At 39.6% G+C, this 16,594-nt stretch overlaps 1 protein-coding gene and 1 long non-coding RNA gene across 16 annotated transcripts in view; one reads left to right on the top strand and one right to left on the bottom strand.

Annotated features, from left to right (window-relative positions):
* The window catches only part of GHR (growth hormone receptor), a 146,654-nt gene that overhangs the window by 124,957 nt on the left and 5,103 nt on the right, over window positions 1-16,594 (bottom strand). For 2 of the 12 annotated variants that reach the window (XM_087927336.1, XM_087927334.1), the window contains exon 1: window positions 10,747-11,210. The exons of 3 other annotated variants lie outside the window; for them this stretch is intronic. The gene's annotated coding sequence lies outside the window, so the exon portion shown is untranslated. Of the gene's footprint in view, window positions 1-9,874; window positions 9,943-10,363; window positions 10,632-10,746; window positions 11,411-16,594 lie in introns of those variants that run through there. 7 more of the 12 variants (XM_087927342.1, XM_026716157.2, XM_087927339.1 and 4 more) reach the window with 5 other exon arrangements.
* LOC148127423 (uncharacterized) overlaps window positions 11,155-16,594 on the top strand; it is a 61,949-nt gene continuing 56,509 nt past the window's right edge. For 3 of the 4 annotated variants that reach the window (XR_015742380.1, XR_015742381.1, XR_015742383.1), the window contains exon 1: window positions 11,155-11,263. This is a non-coding gene — a long non-coding RNA (uncharacterized LOC148127423). The remainder of the gene's footprint in view (window positions 11,264-16,594) is intronic. The other variant, XR_015742382.1, reaches the window with a different exon arrangement.

Below are 16,594 nucleotides of genomic sequence, written 5' to 3' on the forward strand. Positions count from 1 at the left end.
GCCCTGAATATCTATTGAAAATTAACAAATGTATAAAATGTGGCGAGTCAGAAATCAGGAGACCTGATCATTAGGCAGGAAAGCTGACGGATGACTTTGGGCCAGTCACACTATCGCACTCAATTTACCTCAGAAGGTAGTGGTCGTTGTGTAGAAGAAGGAAGGACTAGTAGGTATATTCATCATCTTGAGTGGTTTACAATGCTGATATAAAAATAAATAAATGTATTTCTTTTCTTTTTTAGGAATTTTAATTTGTTAAATTTGCTCCATCCATCCATTGTAACAATACAATGAGTATTCTAATATCAAGGAATTATCTTAAGATCCAAAATGGTTCCTGAATCTACACAGAAAAGCACTAGGGTAATTATATGATGAGAGAAACCAGTTTGGCTGGGGATTTTCACAACTTCAAAAATTAACTGTGGGTTGGACAAGATTTATACCCTCTGTGATTTGGAAGATAGTAGGGAAGAAGGCACATAAGGAATCTAAAGGTTTGGCTAGGCATTATAATGCTAGATTTAAAAGTCATAAGAATATAGAAAAAGCCATCTAACTAACTACACTTCCTGTCCAGCATTGGAATAGGAGCCAACTAAACGCTCATGAGAACCTGAAAGCAGCACAGAAATGCAATAGATCTCCCTGGTTTTGGAGCACTGTGTTTATCATAGCAGAGTTTCTGTAAAGAGCAGCATGCTTTCCAGGAAAATCCTCATTTTGTTATACTTAAATCAGTATATATAGTAAGTTACAATTCTATACACAGTGATTTGCAAGAAAGTATGTGAAAATTAAGGCTTAACTAAGATGATCAACCCCTTTCAAATCATGATCTCAAACCAGAATGACAATCTATCAAGCTTTATTAATAGTCGTTTGGACATATAAAACCAGTTTTAAGCTTAGAATCCCTTGTTATTTTTTAACATGCAGCCAACCTTTTCAACATTCAGCGTAAATAGATTTTGGAAACTGACCTTAAAAGGTAAGTTTCCCAAGGTTTGCACCAGGCACTTTCAAAATTCCCCAAAATTTTAGCTGAATGATAACTGTTTAAAATTTAAATATCTCATTAATTAACCGTATAATTTTGTTCCTCATTTAAGTGGGACCTGAAGATGCTTTAAACTTTGGCTGGATATTGCAGGAATTGTGGACCTGACAATCTAAAGATGAAAGTCAAACATGAACTTTGGTTTCTGATAAACCGGGGTAATTGAGCATCATCACACTATAGCTTGGCATCCATGAGTCAATGTACACATTTCTTCAACAAAAAAAAAAAAGGCTTCTTGCCACATTTATAAGAAATGCATAAATGTTGATCATTTTTATATATTGATGGAATTCTGGGAAATCCCACATTTTGAAAAGCCCATATTTATTTGGAATCTATATGAGCGTAGCAATCAATGTTTTGCTTAAAATGTGACGTAAGAACAATTTTTAAAAACATGAATTGATCACTTGTTTTTATTCATTAATACTTTAAAAATGGGTTGGAAAATAGGTAACTCTGGAAAATTCCATTGATTTGGGTGATTTGCAATAGATTTCCAGCTGATTATAATAGCAAGTCTACAATCCCTTGACACCCTTGTAAACAGGGTAACAAGGAGCAACAATTAACATTGCATATATCATGATCTATTTTGCATCATTTGCATAACAATGTCACGACACTCGTGACATTATAGGAGCATCTGTCACATGAGTTTGTTTCATCCTTCACTGTTTAAATAGGGAGAGTTTAAAGGTTCCAGGATTGGATATTTCTGGGGCAATATTCTGTTCCGTTGTGTTTCTCAGAGCATAATTTCCTGATGAGAATTCCATAATTCTAAATTTTCTAAGTATGTGCAGAATTTTTGCATATACCTCAACTGGTAGAGGTATATTGATAGATAAATGCCGGGTGGATGAATCACAAGCTGGAATTAAGTTCGACAGGAAAAATATCAACAACCGCAGACAATATCACTCTAATGGCAGAAAGTGAAGAGGAACTAAAGGGTTTCTTGATAAGGATGAAAGAGGAGAATGCCAAAGTTGGCTTGAAACTCAATATTAAAAAAAAAAAACTAAGTGGCATCTGGTCTAATCATTTCCTGACCAATAGAAGGGGGAAGAAATGGAAGTAGTGACAGATTTTTGGGGGTTCCAAAAACACTGCAGATGGTGATTGCAGTCATGAAATTAAAGGATACTTTCTCCTTGGGAGGAAAGCTATAGCAAAACTAGGCAGTGTAGTAAAACACAGAGACATCATCACATACATTTCTACTGGGAAAACCTTAGCTTTGACTGGATGGATCTTGTTGACAAAAGTCCATACAGTCAAAGCTATTGTTTTCCCAGCACTAATGTATGGCTGTGAGAATTAGACCATAAAGAAGTTTGAGCGCTGAATAATTGATGCTTTTGAACTGTGGTTTTCAACAAGACTGTGGAGAGTACTTTGGACTGCAAGAAAATCAAATCAGCCAATCCCCAAAGGAAAACCCTGGTTGCTTTTTGGAAGGACAGATACTGAAGTTGAAGCTCAAGTACTTTGGCCACCAAGTGGGTGTCAAACTCTTTGTCATGTGACGTAGCACAACTTTCCCCCCCTTTGCTAAAATGGGGGTGGGCGTGGTAAGCATGTGACGAATCCAGCTTTGAGTTTGGCACCCCTGAAATAAGAAAAGAAGACTCATTGGAAAAGACCCTGATGTTGAGAAAGATTGAAAGCAAAACAAGGAGATGGCAGAGGATGAGATGGTTAGATAGTGTGATCGACGCAGTGAACACAGGTTTGGGCAGATTCCGGGAAACAGGAGAGGACAGGTATGCTAATGGTCCATGGAGTTACAAAGAGTTGGGCATAATTTAGCAACTGAAGAACAAAAACTAATAGAACTCTGGATCATAACCAAATAGATTCTTCCTGTATTTATAGGCAAAGCATAATAAGAAAGGTGTATAGGACTATTTTCTTTTCTTTTTAAGTAATTAAAATATACAGTATATTTGAATAGATAGATTATTTTAATAAAATTCTTCCCATCCTTTCAGGATTTCTATTTCGATATTTCACTAATATGAAAGACTAGATTTTTGCGCAAAGTTTAATTGTTGTGATGAAGTAAATGTATCTGTCAAACATCTCTCGCTTCCATTTGAGTCATCCTAGGTAGACAAACAATTTAAATGATAAATAGTACTGTAGCATTGAATCACCGTGTTCCAAATAGCTTATTTCTGTTCAAGTATCTTACTTGTAAGACGGGTGTCTTAAAAGCACAGAGAAAATAGAACCCTACTCTTTTATGTATTGTACTAAGCATGGTTTAACCAGTTTATTGGCTAAGCCATAACTGTCTGGTTTTGCACAACAGATAAAACGCCTAAACATGATTAACAAACCATAATGGATGTCTTCCTATATCTTGTTAAACCATTAACCAACCTTATCATGGTTTACCCAAGGGGCTGCTAAACTCTTTGGACTGGAGGTACATTAGGAAAATTGTCAGCCTCTCAACCAAGCTTCACAATCACAACCCATTGCTTTACTGTCTCCTATCTTTACAAAAGTCAGAGAAACAACTAGAAAACACTTATCTCATCAGTGTTCCCAACAAAAGAAGAATGGACAGAATCAAGAAAAGTAAGTGTGCCTAGATTTTCTAGGAAACTTCTTTTTATCAGATAAAACACTATAATCCAAGTTTGTCTCCACAAAAGCTTGCCCTGCTACCAAGGGAAGTAAAAATGCCATCTCAGAACAGCAAAAAAGTACTTTAAAAATTTGTTTTGGGCAATCTTATAAAAAAATAAGAATAATATTACACCTATGTTTCACATAGCAGAAGAGACAGAACTTTGGCGCTGAGTAAAAAGAAAAGAGCAGGCAAATGCACGTAGAATCCATCAGCTTTGCAATCAATCTTAAGATTCCAAAGATGGAGTTCTAAGCAACATTCATTGCATATAATTCCATAATATTGAGCATCAAAAATTATTCCTAGTATACTGTGTGTGGGTGTGCATGTGTGCGCATGTGTGTGTGTGTGTGTGTGTGTGTGTGTGTGTGTGTTTATCTATATCTATATCATATATTTCTATCTCTGTCTATCTGTCTATCTACTCTCCTCAATTCAAATTATGCCTATGAGATAAAGCTACATCATCCATGTATAACAAAATAAAACAATAGTTTACCAACCAGACTAGCTGGCAGACAATATTCAGTGTACAAAAAAGCCCCTAATTAATGAGTGTATGTGGTAAATTACCATAGGGCTAACAAACAACCTTGTTTGATACTTTTTCAGGTAGGGATAGCTGGCCTTTCTTAAATGGATGTCACCAGAGAAAATATGCACCTCTGAGTCTACTACAGCTTCCCTCAAAGTTGTCTTTTAAGATCAAATGCTGAGTTAAGATCAACAGTAGTTCACACAGAGTAATAATTTTCTGGAGTCTTCCCATTCTGTCTATATATCTGTGGAAATCAATTCATTGCCAGTGGTTTGATAATTGCTTAATCAATCAATCTCATGATAACTTTGGCCCATCCTTTAACACCTTCTAAGTCACGGGTGTCAAACTCGCCATGTCATGTTGCCATCACATGACGTATTGCAATGTTTTTCCCTTCGCAGGACCAATTTGACACCCATGTTCTAAGTGAAATGTAAGGATGGTGAGAGAAGGCTTTCATGTAAAGTAATTTTTTCAAGCATCTTCCAAAACTGTATGATTAAGGTTCTCTTTTCTTAAAGCCACCCCAAGTTACTACTCCTTGGCTTACAACCATTTGTTTAGTGACTTTTCAAAATTACAACGGCACAGAAATGAATGACTTACGACTGTTTTTCACATTTACGATCCCATGGGCACATGACCAAAATTCAGATGCTTGGTAACTGGTTCATATTAATGATGATTGCAGTGTCCATTTTTCGCAACTTTTTGCAACCACTGCAAATGCAATGATCGTTTTTTGCAACCTTCTGCCAAGCAAAGTCAATGGAGAAGCCAGATTCACATAATAACCATATTACTAACTTAACTACTGCACTAATTCAGTTAAGTATGCTGGAAAGGTCACAGGGGCAAAACTCATTTAACAACTGTCTTGCTTTGCAACAGAAATTGTGGGCTCTATTTTGGTCGTAAGTTGAGGACTACCTGTATTACTGCAAAAAAACAAACTGAAGGAGTCAGAATGATGAAGATTGTCACCATTATAATTTAAAAGTACCTTATAAATGGATAAATTTTGTTAAAAAGCCATGCGCTTTTAAGTTTTGGGAGCTTATTTATGAAGCAGATTTAAAATGTTATTTATGAACCAAACAAGGTGTTTCTGGAGCAAAATGAAGCTTTTAGAGATGCGATAACAAGGGATGTGTTGTTTCCCTTCTGATATCAAGGATTTAAAAGAGACAAGAAAGCTCACAGCTCAGTATGGATTTACATCTTGACTGCATGACAGATTTGCAATTTCAGTAGAAAAGGCCTTTTTTGGGGGGACGGCCTAATTTATTTGACCACTGTAAATAGAACTAGAATTCCAAAACACAATATACGTCCTGTAAAATCTAAATGTTATAGTCTCCTTTACAGGGATCAATCTTAAGGTTGAAAATACCATGAAAATCAGGGATGGCACTGGATTTTTTTCTTGCTAAGACTCTTAAGGATTGACCAGCTATTGACCAGGATTGACTCTTAAGGATTGGCCATCCATATAGAATGGAGACTTTGTACTACTCAGATGATATTTATTTTATAACCCTGTCAAGGATTGTCAAATGGTTGAGGATGGGAGGAGAGATTAGGCTAAGTCTGAGCATATTTTCTCCGGTCAAATGGGATCAGCAAAGATCTTCTAGACTGCCAGATTTATTCTGTTTCAGGCAGAAGATCAGATCTCACCAGGTTGAGAAAAGCTGGAAGTCATATAAAGTAGGGAATGCTGGAGGTGCAAACCCTTAAACTGGAGGCAGGGTGCCTTGTTAGTTAAGCTTCAAATTTTTATTTAGCAAAAAAAAGGATCTTGTATATTAATACATGTAATGGCCCTCAATCTGATTTATGAACGGCATCTTGGAAAGTTTCCCCACTAGGTAAGTTTCTCCACCAATCTTGAGTCTGCAAAAACTACACTGGAATTACATTTGTTGCCAATGCCAATCCTATTGTTCCTTCTGTTCTAAATAGCTGAAGTCAGCTGACTTCTAATCAACTGCTAAGTGATAACCCCTACTTGGTTTTGCTCATTTTTAGGCTGCTCTTGGACAGAGTCAGAATAAGGAGGAACATCAGTAAAGTTCCATGAAGATATGGAGGGCAAATCTTAGATTCCCATCTCAATTTCATTTCCCATCTCAATTTCATACAGACCTACTTTTATGCTGTCTGCAAGTAGGAGGGGCACAGAAAGATATATGAGGCAACAGAGATAGAAAGCACCAAAATTATGAACAGCTGTATATCACTGATTTATAGCTGGGTATTTGAAAGTTGTATTCTATATGCTGTACATATAGTCCTCACTATTCATTCAGGATGCGTTCCAAGTTACAATGGTGCTGAAAAAACAATTTTACTGCGTCTCTCCTTTTCTTTAAAGTAATGAATTCCTTAGGCTGGCTGGAAATTCAGACTTGGAATCTTTGGACATGTGGGAGGCACCAAACTGGAAAAGGCAACGCTCAAAGATTCCAAAGAAAGATCCATCTTTCCATGTCCTTAAATCTAATTTCTGCATAGTATTAAGGAAAAACAGCCAGTGGAGGAAATGCTTGTGATATTTCAGTTGAAATGCAAAAGAAAGTTCAGGTCGAAGGCTTTAACCGTAATAGGATGAAACAACCTGTGTTTGAGGATGATCCAAAAAAGAGGGGGGGTGATTGCAGGTTAAGGCTATAAAGAAATTTAAGATGCTAAATCAAGGGCAACATGTCAAATTATTCTGGGAAATGTTAAATGTAGAGGACAGACATGAATATGATATTGGAACTTGCTAGTGCAACAGGAGGCAGTTTTCCCCATAAAACTTTAGCCATCTGTTTGACCATCAAACATAAGAGCTTAAAATGCCAAGACAGAGCAAGCAGCAAGGATAAACTTTTGGCACATCGATGCAATTGTCTTAAGCGTTCTGCTTGCATTTGGGACTCATCAGTCATATTATACCACCCAAGCTGGAAGAAGACAAAAAATAAAATGCATGAAAAAGTTAGCAGACTTAAAATGAAAAGGAGATACCTGTTTTTAAAAACATCAGAGGTTTGTCAACCAGCAATGCAATGACTATCTAATTCAGGGGTGTTAAACTCGCAGCCGCAGGCTGGATGCATCATGTGCTGGCCACCCCCAGTTTAGCCAAGAGGGAAAAGTCACAATAAGTCACTTGACAAAAATGTGATGCCACGAGTTTGACACTCCTGATCTAATTACACAAATCTGCTTGCACCTTTTTCTCCTGCAATTGATAGCATTCAGCATCAAACCAAATGCAAATGGGATTTAACTATAATTTCCAGTATTATTATTGTCTGCCAAGTCTGGGTCTGTTGAGAATTACTGTATAGGAACCCCTAGAAGCCTAGAAGTTCTTCAAGCTAAGCTTAGATGTTCTTAGATGTTCTTCATATGGAGGTTTTTCCCCCCTTTCTCTTCTAATCATCCCAAGCCAGACACTGCCTGGATGAAGTTGAGGGGACTTGGAATTTAATACATGGGAGAGCATTAAGTTAGAGAAGGCTATTATAAAGGGATTGAATTAGAATAGTGCAGAACATTAAAGTAAATTGGAATCTCTCAGTTCTGAAAATGTCTTCTACTGAAAACTCTTGAGGTAGACTGGAATCACACATTGAACTAAACCTCTATACTTCATTGTATAAGTCACAATGGTTGGATTCATGTATAACATTAAATTATAAAACGTGTAATATAAATCAAAATAAAGGAAATGCTTGCATCATACTATACCAAACCAACTGAGTCTTGTCTGGATTTAGCACAAAATGTGAACCCCATCCAATTATCAGATCTTGATGGCCAAGCCCAGGATGAGAGAGGGCATGGTGGAATCTGTCCATCATTACTTCTACCCAGTATATTTAACCAGGTCAATCAAAAACCAATGAAAGCATCTGAACAACATTGGGATCTTGGTTAATTTTAACTCATTTGGTTAATTTATAGGTTGGTGTTATACACCTTCCTCCCAAATAAGTTAGTAATATGGTTAACTCTACTGTGCAAACACAGTCATGTCTTTTTATTACTATACAAATGAAATTATAAAAAATCTCTTCCCTCCCTCTCTCTCAAGATATCAGGCTGGAAACAAGGAAACTGGCTTGTACGTGAAAGCCAACTAGATGACTTTGGGCCAGTTACTCTCTCCTGGTCTAACACACCTCACAGGATTGTTGTGGGGAAAATAAGAGAAGGAAGCAGTATTAGGTATGTTTGCCACCTTGAGTTATTTATAAAAACAATACAGACAAGATATAAACAAACAAACCTTAAACTTGGGAACAGTTATAATAAAATAACACAAATACTAATTGGTTGATGATATCTGAAGTTTTGATATACCCTAATTTTCCATCTAAGAAAGGCATACTACATCAAACTTTCTTTTTCGAAACGCAGAAAAGGGAAAGAAGCAGTTGAGCTTAATAACACTTACTGCCAGTTAACACTCATACATATATAATGGTAAATTAAGGCTATGAACAGACTTCACAAAAACCACAAATTACAATTGCATGTCTATGAATCAGAGCAGCCCTGGCCATTTTTTATCTCTGCAACACCCAAAGCACAAGAACACTTAGCTTAAAAGTAGATAAGTGTAAAGCCTACAGCTGGTAACAGGATCCCAGGTCTGCCTCCCATTAATAGAAGCAGGGTGGAATAATTTAAAACTGCTGCCTTAATCCATCTTTCTCTTCAGTCTATGCGTGCTTAGCCAGGAGTAAGTAAGTAAAATGCATAGCACAACCGAGTTGATCTTACATTTACTGATATAAATTACAGGCAGGTATATACAGTAATTGAAACTAAGTGTGAAGAATTCATCAATTGTATTTATATTTATTTGCTAGCTTTAGCATCATTATGTAAAGCTGGACAATATGCAAGCAATCCCATGTATATCTACTGAAAGACAGGTTAACACTGAAGGTTTCTCTCCAAAACTTAAATATGGGATTGTAGCCATCATGGCAGCACCTCAAAGGTGCTGGATAAAGAGTAGTTTAATATACAATGATGTAATTCTTGCTACAGCTAAAATACGCAGTATAGAATCTTTTACTCCAGGTGTGGACAATATCCAAATCATCCTGACATGAGAAAAATTATTAAGATGTTGTGAATAACCTATGTTAAGTTTGCAGTACTATACTGGGAAAAAATCCCATTGAAAATTCAGCAGGTTAAGCACCCATAAAAATTGTGCAACTTTTAGGAAATGTTGTTTCCCAACAAGATTATGAGACTGCCTGCAATCTTAACCCATCTTTGAAAAATTAAAAGGTTCTTTTGTCTGACTAAATCTTTCAAACCTTTCAGAGGGGAAAACTAAAATAACTGTTGATTGTAGTTCAGTATGTGGGAGAAAAATGAACAGGGTGAACTTAACATGAAGTTGCTGACAGGACATCTTCAACTTTAAGGACAAAAACTTCACCTGTAGCACAAGGACTAGCAGGTGGTTTGTCAAAGACTGTCAGAAAGTTTTGTGGGGATCTTTCCAAAGGCTATTGACTTTAGCAACCCTGCCAAACGCAACTGCCTTTTAAAATATATATCTCGTTAAATACTATTTTGCGTTTATGCATTCACGTTTTACTTCAGCTGCAGCCGTCCTGCTCGCTTGCCTCTCTGGCTCTTGCCTCAGCTCTCTGGCTTCCAGTCTCCCCAATGCTTGCCAAAGGAAATGCCTCCACTGGAAAAGGCCACAGAGAATTCGGCGGCCACTTAAACACGCCTCTAATCTGGCCGACTAAACCCAGCTGCACCTCCATTCACACGAACCCTTGCTTCGGTCTTTCCTCTCTCTTCTTTTGAAGTGTCACAAGGTTCTCCTTTTAGCTCCAACGGATTGAAAACAGCTGGGCTCCCGTCAGGAAATCCTCCAGAAACATTCATTCCCCTGCGTGAATAGAACCAGCCTTTTCGTCCATAAAAGCCAGAAACCAGACGCTGCTTTTTTCTTTCTTTTTTCTTTTCTTTTGCTACCGATTCCCGCACCGGGAGATTTTTTTTTCCTCCAACCCTCCCTCTCCCCGCACCCGCTTCGCCACTCCAACTTCCCATTGCCCGAGGAAGCGAATCCTACCCTGGATTTTCAAGGCTCGGGGAAACTTCCTAGAAGTTGGCGCGCAACAGGCGGCTGCTGTTCCTTCTTCTACCTGAGCGAAGAGTTCGGCCGATGTTACCGTAAAGAAGAAAAAAAAAGGCGCCCGCTTCTACGGCTCCTTCGGAGGGGAAAATACTCGCCCGGAGCTCGGATCCTGGGACGGCGGACTCCAACCCACAGTCGCCGCAACTTGGTCGAAAAGGAAATGCGGGCGCGCCTCGTCCTCAGCCCCAAACGCCCCAGCATCGGTCCACCACGCGGGTCGCAAAAACCAACAGAAATACCTCCCGTTATTCCACCTTTGCACCCCCTCCTCGACCCCCGCTCAAAAAAAAAACAAAAACAAAACAGTGCGCCCCTACCTCGGTTTGCAGCCAGGCGCGGGGTGACGGGCTGGGTTTGTAACCCTGCCTTCTTGGCGCCGCGTCTCCGCCACGGTGCATGGAGCTCTGGAACAAAACAGCTACGCCCCCGGCTGCGCCCCCCAGACTGCTTGGCCGTTGCGGGCGCTTTACTTGTCACAGCCACGGCGCCCGTTACCGCCGCCGCCTCTCTTCCTTGCCATGGCTGCCTGCCCCGGGGCTAGAGTTGGGGAGCTCAATCGTCGGGCTGGGGCCGGGGAGGTGTGGTTGGAGTGGGAGGGGGTGAAGAAGCAGCTGCTTAGTTGTGGGGGAGACAAAGGGGAAAGGGTTAAAACCCTTTTAGGACGGCCTTGCTCTCTCACTTTCTGATCCCGGGTTGTTCGGGGGTGGGGGGCGGGGGCGGGCGGCGCTGGCTGGTCGGTCGCGGCCCGAGGCGGGCAGATGGTTGAGGGGAGGTTCCTGCCTTCGTGGGAGCTCTGATTGCTGGCCGGGCCGCCGAAAGAGGAGTTGCGAATTGGTGCGTGTCACTTTTTGCCCAGATATTAATATCGCCTTCTTTTCTTTCTTTCTTTCTTTCTTTTTTTCTGTCAGGGGAGGGGGCGGTTCCCTGCCTAGTGCGAGAACTTTAATGCTGCAAACGGAGCGATTCAAGAATCTCAGCAATAGCTACCCAATGTCTTGGGGGGGGGGGGGGAATTCAAAAGGAGGGGGCAGCAAAACTTTCCCACCCAGTTCTCACTTTTTTTTTCTAATATTTTTCCTTTTGCCCACTTGTGAGCAAATTTTTGGCTTCCCATACTTGGGCTGTCAATATACTTGTACCCTGGCCGACAGTATACTTGTGTCAATATATTGAATTACAAATGTGGGACTGCTGCCAAGATACCTTTTCCTGGGCTGAAGGCTTCACTAGGCATTTGAAACAATGCCTGGAGTCATTTCCCCCCACCAAAAGACAGAAAACAGCTTTTATTTTATTTACAATCAAGATAGTTATCTCAGCTAAAGATAGTTGCAACAGTTGCCTCTTGTTCTACATTTAATGCAATCACTATGCATATTCCTGCATAGACATTTATTTAATTCAATGTGGATGGGTGAATGCTTTACGAAACATATGGAAGAAAGAATCGGTTCAGGACTAGTGAGAAAGCAATATAAATAAAAGTACAAACCCAGATAGAATAGTCTGTGGGTAAAAATAATGGATTGAATTTAGTATTTAATGGTATGGTATGGTATGAAGGTGATAGGTATGGATGAAGTGGGCTTCATTGTCTAGACATCAAGGGTGGGCTTGCAACACGTAGCTATCTTTTCTGGGAAAAAGATGAAAATGGCAAACACCTCTGGGAAAATTGATAGTCCATCTTGGCCACAATGACCATACCCATAAATATTTGGGAAACTGGTGATTGGAAGAACACCTGGTAATCAAAATTACGGTTCTTGGATGAGAGACCTTCAGAAAATTTCAGGGCTGTAGGCTAGACTGCACAAAGGCAGATAACAGATAACAGATAATCAGAGTTGTAAGGGACCTTGTAAGTCATCTAGTCCAACCCCTCACCTAAGCGGGAGACCCTACACCATTTCTGACAAATGGCAGTCCAAGCTCTTTTTGAAAGTCTCAAGTGATGGCGCTCTCACAACTTCCGAGGGCAAGCTGTTCCATTGGTTGATCGTTCTCACTGTCAGAAAGTTTCTCCTTACTTCCAGGTTAAATCTCTCCTTGTTCAGTTTCCATCTGTTATTCCTTGTCTAGCCTACATGCACTTTAGAAAATAGCTTGACCCCTTCCTCTCTGTGGCAGCCCCTCAAATATTGGAAGACTGCTATTATGTCACCTCTGGTCCTTCTCAATGCAATGCAATGCAATGATAAATTATTTCCATACTGTTGCTAAGGTTATATAACTGATGTGGATGCTCATCCTTAGGGTTGAGTTTCATTTAAATGAGATTTTATTTCTTTATCCTCATGTCATCATTGACTTTTGCTCCACCAATTACAAAAGCTTAGTTTTGTAACTTCAGTATTGCAATAGTGGAAAAAAGCATCAGCATTCCAGAAATCTCACTGCTTTGGTGCCCTGAGGGTCCCAGTGGAGCTATTATTATTCATTACAGCACCATTGACTTGCTTATTGTCCAAGAGGAGAGAGGCATTGATCGCACAAGCTTGGGCTGAATTACAAGCTCAGGACACCTCCATGGAGTCGCTTGGCACTGCTTCAAGATTGAGGTGATGCTCCTTGTTATTGTTCAGCAGCTAAGTTAATTAATTTCTGTCTCAACTTTGGCACAGAAGGAGTAAATACAGGTAGTCCATGGCTTACAACTGGTCCCTTAATGATCAAAGTTCTGATGGATTTGAAAATGTTACTTACAACCTATTCCTTGGTATTATGACTGCCTGTGGTCATGTGATTGCATTTTGGCTGCTTTGCAACCAACTTGCATTTACAACGGTTGCATTGTTCTGTGGTCATGTGTTCTCATTTTGTGACCTGTTTTTCCATTTTCCAGCCAAAAATGGCCATTGGCTAAGTTGAATTTGGATTTATGACCATGTGATTCACTTGACAATTCATTACATGAATTGACTTGAATTGCTTTAGTCACTTGACTCCAATGAATCTTAATGAGCATGGCCAAATCACATGTTTATTTGATTTATGACCTCAATGTATTACAATTAAAATACCAACTTCAATTATGGTCATAAGTTGAGGTCCACTGGTACATTTTTCTAGCACTAATGGAAAAAAAGGAATTTGGAGAGAGTTTCCAATTGGCAAAAAATATCCTTTTGTTCTACCACCTTTCCCTACCTCCTATTTTCACTGACAGGAGCTCTTCCTCCACAACTGACGCTTATGTATTATGGCCCTAGAACCCCCATTAAAAGAGGCTTTTACAATATTTTAATTTTAATACAAATATTTTTAGAGTTTTCAGGACAGTAAATAAACAAAGGAATGAACAAAGGAAAAGAGCAGTAGCAATAGCACTTAAGACTTATATACCGCTTCATAGTACTTTATGAAGCGGTGTATAGCCCTCTCTAAGTGGTTTACAGAGTCAGCCTATTGGCCCCAACAATCTGGGTCCTCACTTTACCAACTTCAGAAGGATGGAAGGCTGAGCCAACCTTAAGGTGTTCAGAATCGAACTGGAACGAGTAGTGTAGTGTAGCCTGGAGTACTACATACTAATCACTACACCACCACGGCTCAAAAACCAGTTGCATAGTATTAGATGTCAAGCATTTTTTCTCTCTCAAAACAATGCATCATATGAAATGTTTGGAGGAGGAGATCTCAAACTGATTAATTATCATTACCTTCACAAAAAACCCACTGTTGTTTTATACAAATGTCTCTAAATTGGTATTCCCAAACTGGATCATTGACCCACAAAGGAGCAATTAAAAATTGCTGTACTACCCCTAAATTACTCTCAGTTTAAGAGTGCACAGAACAACAAAAATGATAAGGGATCTGAAGGCTAAACTGTACAATGAACAATTGAGGGAACTAGGTATGTAGTCTAATGAAGAGAAGAACTAGGGATGGTATGAGAGCAGTCTTCCAGTACTTGAGAGGCTGTCACACAGAAGAGAGGGGTCTTCAAAGCACCTGAAGCACAAGAAAATAACAGGTAGAAGATAATTTAAGAGCGATCCAGTCTAGAACTAAGGAGAAATTTCCTGACAGAATAATCAATGGAATGGCTTGCCTGCAGAAACTGTGGGTGTTCCATCACTAGAGATTTTCAAGAAGAGACTGGATAGCCATCTATTGAGAACAGTATAGGGTCTTCTAGTTGAGCAAGGTTGGTTCCCCTTGCACATACATGCTAATTGTTTCTGGCTCTAGGCAGCGGTGCTCATCTCCATTACAAAGCCGAAGAGCCAGCACTGTCCGAAGACTTCTCTGTGGTTGTGTGGCTGTGTGCCAAAGGCGCACAGAATGCTGTTACCTTCTCATCAAAGTGGTCCCTATTTTTCTGCTTCCATTTTTACATGCTTTCGAATTGCTAGTTTGGCAGAAGCTGGGACAAGTAATGGGAGCTTACTCCGTTATGCGGCGCTAGGGATTTGAACCGCTGAACTGCAGACTAGAAGACCAGTTAGAACACTAGTTAGAAGACTAGAAAACTTCTAAGGTCCCTTCTAACCTATTATTATTTGTTCTATGGATATAAAATTCAAGAAAAGGGTGGTTCTGCTACTACTACTACTCCTGCAGGTTTTTTTTTTTTTATTAAGAGTGTCTTATTGATCACTCAGAGAAGTACTGATACTTCATCCAGAGATCTCAATGGTTTTAGTATGGGGATGGCATCCATAGCGCAACGTAAACTGGTTCCTGTGGACATGAAACATGGAAAAGTGACAGGTATAGGTTTTGATAAAATACTAAAGGATTTCAGTGAAGAACTTTCCATACAGGTGTGGAAAGGCTCAGATCTTTCTTTTTTAAAGGAGAGGAAGAAAAGTATTTACATCATTGAATGGTGTTTATAGCAATATTCCAGTTACTTGGAGGCTGAGAAAGACAACCCATGGATAAACGCATTTAAGCTATATAATGGTAATTTATCTCTTTATTTTAGTGACAAATGTATCTAAGAAAAACCTGAAAAATAAACCTCACTGGGAAATCGCTTTACCTTTCTGTTAAATCAGAAACAAACGTCCTCATAGGAAACTATAAAAGACAGTCTGTGCACATATGAGTGAATGAAAAGAGCCAGTGCAGAAGTGAGAGTAGAGAGACTCCTGCTGTTTGATCTGTTTCCTGTCTGACTAGAGACAGCAGAAGAAGCAGAAAGCAAAGGATCTGAGCTGGCAGCCAGAACTCGTGCAAAGGGTAGAAAAATAGAGTTGGAAGGGGCTATTTAGACCATGAAGCTCCACTATCTGGCCAGTGGGGGATCTAAATTAAGTGCTCATAACAGATGGCTATCCAAGTGTGCTTGAACATATCTACTACTTTAATTGGTTCCACTGCCAAAGAATTCTTGTTGTTAAGATGCTTTTCCTATCATCCAGTCAATATCTGCCTTCCTGGAACTTAAGACCTCACCTAACCTGAACTCTGAAATTATGATGCCTTCTCTATGCATTCCCTTTAAATTCCTGAAGAGTACTATCATATTCCCTCTTGGCCGTCTTTCCTCAAAGTTAGGCATATGCAGTTCCCTTGAATTCTAACAACTTGTCTAGAAGGTGCTACAATGGAAGTACTATTTTCACCTTACTTAGGAGCATTGGCAGCACTTACACTGGAGCTTAATACAGTGCTGGAGCTTAATACAGTGAGATCCTTAGCCATGGGCAGCTAGACACGATGCGGTAAAAATGATGGAATACGCATCATGGCATCATGAGGCAAGCTCTACCCTTCAGGATTGTGTCATGGCATCACGGGCAGGCAGGCAAGAAATGGGGCTTTGCATCATGTTGCAGTCCCCGTTTCTGCAATTGCTCTCTGCCAGTCTCAGGGGTGTGTTGAAGAACTGTTTTATTCAGTAAATCAGAGTCATGCCATGTTTTGATGTCATTTGTGAATGCAGTCCCTGAATATTAAACAGGAAAGTATTGTAATGATACAGGAAAGCTCGGCACAATGCCCTTCCAAGGATTGAATTGCATTGTGGCCCCTTGGTGTGGTTTTCTTTGCATAATTCTTGTTTAATTCAGTGGGAATACATGTCCATAGATTGGAGATTCAAAGAGGTAGCTAGCACTTAAGAAGTTTCTGCAGGAGGAAAATGGTGCTCAGGAAACTATAAATTACGGTAGGCACCTGTATGCAGGAGGCCAACCCCCAGTTGAATTC

Source organism: Pseudonaja textilis, chromosome 2 (genome assembly GCF_049901715.1).
Source record: "Pseudonaja textilis isolate UNSWEBS1 chromosome 2, rPseTex1.2, whole genome shotgun sequence".
In the NCBI taxonomy this organism is placed as follows: domain Eukaryota; kingdom Metazoa; phylum Chordata; class Lepidosauria; order Squamata; family Elapidae; genus Pseudonaja; species Pseudonaja textilis.